The following is a 6,319-nucleotide window of genomic DNA, read 5'->3' on the forward strand; positions in this document are numbered from 1 at the left end:
CGAAAACCCAGTTTTCTTTACAAACATGATCATGCATGCAATATGCGATGTACGTGAACAAGTCATAACCAACAACCACAATTCACAATGCAAACAATCACAACTCCGTCCACAATCCATCCAGCCCCCGAAACTCCTCGGACTCAGTCCGGCAAAACAACCCAATTTACAGATAATATGCGTTAGTGCAAAAATATATTTAAATCACGAAAGTTCTTTAAGGAAAATACTTACAGTGCAATATAATAATTTCCGGAGGATCTCGAAGTTGCAAGTGGTGATTTCTGAGCAACACCACAGTGTAAAATACACTGTGGCCGTGGGTCACATTTACCAACTTTTCAACGAGGACAAACGAAGACCCAAGATTGATAGGGTAGGGCCTAGGGAGGTCGGTGAAGCCAATGGTGGTGGTGGTTTGCCGTGGGTGGCGGCGGAATGGGCGGTAGAAGACCAAAATGCCCAAATCGGAAATGTAGTTGGTGGAGCTTCACCGGTGACGGATCGGAGGTGGGGTTGGGTCCAATGGGTTGCCAAGAGGTCGGGGATGAAGTGGTAGGAAGATGGTGGCCAATGGTGGTGCGACGGCGGCGCTACGGCGGAAGGAGTGCCGCGGCTTCGAAGAGCTACTGGTGGTTAACGGCGGCACGGATGGAGGTGAGATTGGTGGGGTGAGGTCGCCGGCGGCTGGGGAAGCTAATGGGCTGGGCGGTGAGGGCCACCGCCGGCTCACGGCGGCGCTGGCGTGAAGGTGGCCCGCGGCTTCGTGGGGGCGTGTGGGCTACCGGCGGCGAGGTAGGGGCTGAGGTTTGGGAGGTGAGGTCGCCGGAGGGAGGGGAGCTGGTCGGCTGGGCGGTGTCGCGCACGGCGGCGCGACGGCGGCGCTGGGAGGAGACGAAGGAAACGGGCGGAGGAGAGGAGAGAGAGAGCTCGCGCGGGAAGGAGAGGAAAATAAGGAAGAAAAGAAAAGAAAGAAAAGAAAAAGGAAGGAAAGAAAAAATGGAGGAAAAGAAATGAGGTCCAATCCTCATAACTTGGGTCACAAAAATGATCCAACGGAGACGATTTTAAAACCACAAGTTAAATAAAATAATTTAAACGTAATGGTAAAGTCAAATTGAAATAATTAAATCCCACGGTAATTAATTTAAATATTAAAAGCAATTTAAATGCATAACAATAAATAAATATTTAGAAAGCACATAAAATTAATTTTCACCAAATTAAAATCATAGAAATAAACTTACTAAAAATTCAACCAATTTTAAAATAAGAGGATAAATTTTTGAATAATCAAAAATAATCCTTCAGTAAAAATACACTGAAATACGGGGTGTTACATCCTCCCCCCTTAAAATAAAATTTCGTCCTCGAAATTTGTAGGGCCAATCATCACTCTAAAGCAGGATACCAAATACAACCAGAACACTCTTAAGAAAATCACACAACCTCCAACACCCAACGGGCATGGATACAACTTGCATAACTTTCCAAAACCCAAGAATAAACCACACATGGCATCCATTACGAAAGGTAAGATTAGACTCATACCTGCCGTAACTCCAGCGTCCTGAGTCCCTGGAATCTCGTCGCTAGCACTACCAGGAGTCACTGCATACACCCGAGCCTGAACTAGTTGCCTCTGATTAGTCCTACCACCGCGATGACCACCCTGATTTCCTTGGGTCCAATTAGGGCACTCACGAGCAAAGTGTCCTGTCTGACCACACTCAAAGCACTGGTTCCAACCCTGACGACACTCGCCCTCGTGGGCTCTATTACACCTACCACAAACTGGAGCTCGGCCCCCAATACGTATACCGGAAGCTGCCTGCGCTCTGGCCCCGATCCTTTGCACAAACTTCTGTGGCGACCCGGAGCTGCTCCCTTCACCATCAACGTTCAGTCGCTTCTTACCCGGAGGGGAATCTACCACAGCACCTCGCTCTCGCTCAGCAATTGAGGCCACATTGACCAACCTCTGAAAGTTCTGGATTTCCAAGCATGCGACCTGCCTGCGGATTTGAGGGCGCAACCCTTCTTGGAAACGTTCAGCCCGCATCTCTTCCGTAGCAATGAGGTGAGGAGCAAACCGCCCAAGCTCCATAAATTTCCTTGCATACTGCTCGACAGTCATGTCTCCTTGAACCAAATTATTGAAATCCCGAGCCAATTGCCGTCTCACCGAAACAGGAAAGAATCGATCATCAAATTCTTTCTTAAAACGCTGCCAAGACACAGCAGCCAAGGATCCCAACTCCATCTCTAAAAGTGACCGCTTGGTCTCCCACCAATTCGCCGCTTCACCTTGCAGCATATAACTCCCATATAATACCCTCTGGGCCTCAGTGCATCCACAGACTTCAAACGTTCTTTCCAGATCTTGAATCCACCTTCTAGCCCGTAATGGATCCTCTTCACCAGAAAAAGCAGGGGTCCTATGCGCTAAGAAGCGCTCATAGGTGCACCCGGCCTGCATCGCCCTGTACTGCTCTCCTTGCTGCGGACGAAAATTCTGCTGAAGAAACTCCGTCATCCTATTCAACGCCCTCGCCATGGCATAATTTCCATCACCCCTCGGTAATTCATCCTCGGGCTCATTAGCTTGCCTTCTTGGTCGTACCATTTTCCTGCCATAGCGTAACCCTTAACCCCACTATCAGCTTAAAACAAACTAAAAAAAATATAATTATAGTAAAATAAATTAAAATACAACCATATCACATAAAATAAAATAAAATAAAATAAAACCAACAAAATAAAATATCATAAGATAAAAGGAATAAAACAAATGAAATAGTACACAAGAAAATAATTAAAACAAGAAAAATTGCCTGCCATATAATAAAATAACTAAATAAACTAAAATAACAAAAATAAGATAAATAACAAACAATTAACGTACAATTAAAATAAATAAATTAAATTAAAATAATGTACTCCCAACAAAATAATTTCAAATCAAAATTTTAAAATTTTCTGGTACTACACCTATGGGACATGTGGTTTTACCCAGAGCCGAACTGCTCTGATACCACCTGTGGCGCCCCCAATCCCCCTTATATAAATACACAGGGATCGAGACGCCAGGATGGTGACAACACGGTCACACATCCCAACGAAGTGCCAGTGTGTGTACATGCAACAATGTACAAATATAATAACGCAGCGGATAGTCAACTAAGTACCAGAATTTAAATACAAATATTTAAAACAATTTATCTTTAAAAAAAAATTATACAGTCATCCCAAATATAATACAAAAGGTAAATACAGTAATTGATAAAAACACATCTCACTAAACATGAGCAATCCCAGATCACTCCTCCAACGGAGCCAAGCTAAGGCTCGTCATCACCATCTGCATCAAAATCTGCGATACCATAAAATGGTACCACAGGTAAGTATAAACCAAACAACTCTCGGGATAAAAATACATTAATGCAACCAACAATATAGCAAAATACAGTTAACCATAAAATACCATTTTTTCCCAGAAAAATGATTATTTCCAACACACGCCAAAAATCCCATTTTGGCCCAAAATATCCGTAACACATTTTTCCATATAATGATTCACACAAACAATCCAGTTATCGGACACTGTAGGCGGGAATCGCAGGCGGGACTCTACCACCGTCCCTGCTTACCACCATCCCTACCGCGTGCACCGTAGGCGGGAATCACAGGCGGGACACAACCACCATCCCTGCTTACCACCATCCCTAACGCGTGCACCGTAGGCGGGAATCACAGGCGGGACTCTACCACCATCCCTGCTTACCACCATCCCTACAGTTCCTTTACACACAATAAATACTTAACAGAGCACTGTAGGCGGGAATCACAGGCGGGACACAACCACCATCCCTGCTTACCACCATCCCTACAGTCTCTTTCCTTTTACTCACATGAAAATCCAAATCCAATAAATGCATAAACATGTATGCAATACACGAAAACCCAGTTTTCTTTACAAACATGATCATGCATGCAATATGCGATGTACGTGAACAAGTCATAACCAACAACCACAATTCACAATGCAAACAATCACAACTCCGTCCACAATCCATCCAGCCCCCGAAACTCCTCGGACTCAGTCCGGCAAAACAACCCAATTTACAGATAATATGCGTTAGTGCAAAAATATATTTAAATCACGAAAGTTCTTTAAGGAAAATACTTACAGTGCAATATAATAATTTCCGGAGGATCTCGAAGTTGCAAGTGGTGATTTCTGAGCAACACCACAGTGTAAAATACACTGTGGCCGTGGGTCACATTTACCAACTTTTCAACGAGGACAAACGAAGACCCAAGATTGATAGGGTAGGGCCTAGGGAGGTCGGTGAAGCCAATGGTGGTGGTGGTTTGCCGTGGGTGGCGGCGGAATGGGCGGTAGAAGACCAAAATGCCCAAATCGGAAATGTAGTTGGTGGAGCTTCACCGGTGACGGATCGGAGGTGGGGTTGGGTCCAATGGGTTGCCAAGAGGTCGGGGATGAAGTGGTAGGAAGATGGTGGCCAATGGTGGTGCGACGGCGGCGCTACGGCGGAAGGAGTGCCGCGGCTTCGAAGAGCTACTGGTGGTTAACGGCGGCACGGATGGAGGTGAGATTGGTGGGGTGAGGTCGCCGGCGGCTGGGGAAGCTAATGGGCTGGGCGGTGAGGGCCACCGCCGGCTCACGGCGGCGCTGGCGTGAAGGTGGCCCGCGGCTTCGTGGGGGGCGTGTGGGCTACCGGCGGCGAGGTAGGGGCTGAGGTTTGGGAGGTGAGGTCGCCGGAGGGAGGGGGAGCTGGTCGGCTGGGCGGTGTCGCGCACGGCGGCGCGACGGCGGCGCTGGGAGGAGACGAAGGAAACGGGCGGAGGAGAGGAGAGAGAGAGCTCGCGCGGGAAGGAGAGGAAAATAAGGAAGAAAAGAAAAGAAAGAAAAGAAAAAGGAAGGAAAGAAAAAATGGAGGAAAAGAAATGAGGTCCAATCCTCATAACTTGGGTCACAAAAATGATCCAACGGAGACGATTTTAAAACCACAAGTTAAATAAAATAATTTAAACGTAATGGTAAAGTCAAATTGAAATAATTAAATCCCACGGTAATTAATTTAAATATTAAAAGCAATTTAAATGCATAACAATAAATAAATATTTAGAAAGCACATAAAATTAATTTTCACCAAATTAAAATCATAGAAATAAACTTACTAAAAATTCAACCAATTTTAAAATAAGAGGATAAATTTTTGAATAATCAAAAATAATCCTTCAGTAAAAATACACTGAAATACGGGGTGTTACATCAATTGAGTACATTAGTACAAATCTCATGATTGCGGATCTGCTCACTAAGGGCTTACCACCTAAAGTGTTTAAGGAACATGTAGCTCGTATGAGAGTGGTTAGTTCTAGTGACATATTTTATTAAGTGAGAGTTTATCTATTATGTACTTGATTTATTTGACACTTATTATGATGGTGTTTTGATTTATTGGTGATTCTAAGATTGTATTTCTTTCAAATTGTGGTAATACGTAAGGCTTGAAAAAATGATGCAGGGACTAGTCGGAAATAGGCATGATAAAGGATCACATTACATGAAATTTCCATGTTACACATCCGTACTTGATCTAGGTTGTTGATGCATCCTGTCACGATAAATGTGACAATGGCTACCATGATCCTATAGTAATATTATTCAATGAACCAGATTGTTTTGAGATGATATCCATAAAGTCTAGCAATTATAGTTTGAGCTCATAAAGTTTACAATGTTTAATTTTTCAAAAATCTATGTGGTCCAAGTGGGAGATTGTTAGTATTATTTAAATTAATGGGCCTACATAGATTAGGAATTTCATATTGTCTAATTGTCTAATATAAATTTTGGATAATGTTTGTAAGGCCCAATATATGTGATCAATAAAGTGACATAATTGGGCTAACGCATTTCTTGAAGCCCATGATTTTGGTCAGGTCATGAGCATAAAGTGGTATGGGTCCAATTCATGTGTAGAGACCCATTAAGGACCTATGTAATTTCACTATTTTATGATGGGAGAAATTGAAATTTTGTGTTATATAAGGTCATGGTCCTAACTCCAAGTTCACTTTCTACTCTACACATCATATCATTGTGAGTTTTTTCAAAAAAGTGAATATTGGACATGAAAGATCATATTGCTATGCTCTTTTATCAAATGGCTACATGTATGCATTCTTTATTATATTTGTACATGGATTTGACAAGAGATCTTGGTGTTTCTAGATTTTATTTAAAATCCAACATTATCAGCATATGGGAAGCTCTATGAGATTGATG

The sequence above is a fragment of the Juglans microcarpa x Juglans regia genome, chromosome 2D, assembly GCF_004785595.1.
Source record: "Juglans microcarpa x Juglans regia isolate MS1-56 chromosome 2D, Jm3101_v1.0, whole genome shotgun sequence".
NCBI classification, from domain to species: domain Eukaryota; kingdom Viridiplantae; phylum Streptophyta; class Magnoliopsida; order Fagales; family Juglandaceae; genus Juglans; species Juglans microcarpa x Juglans regia.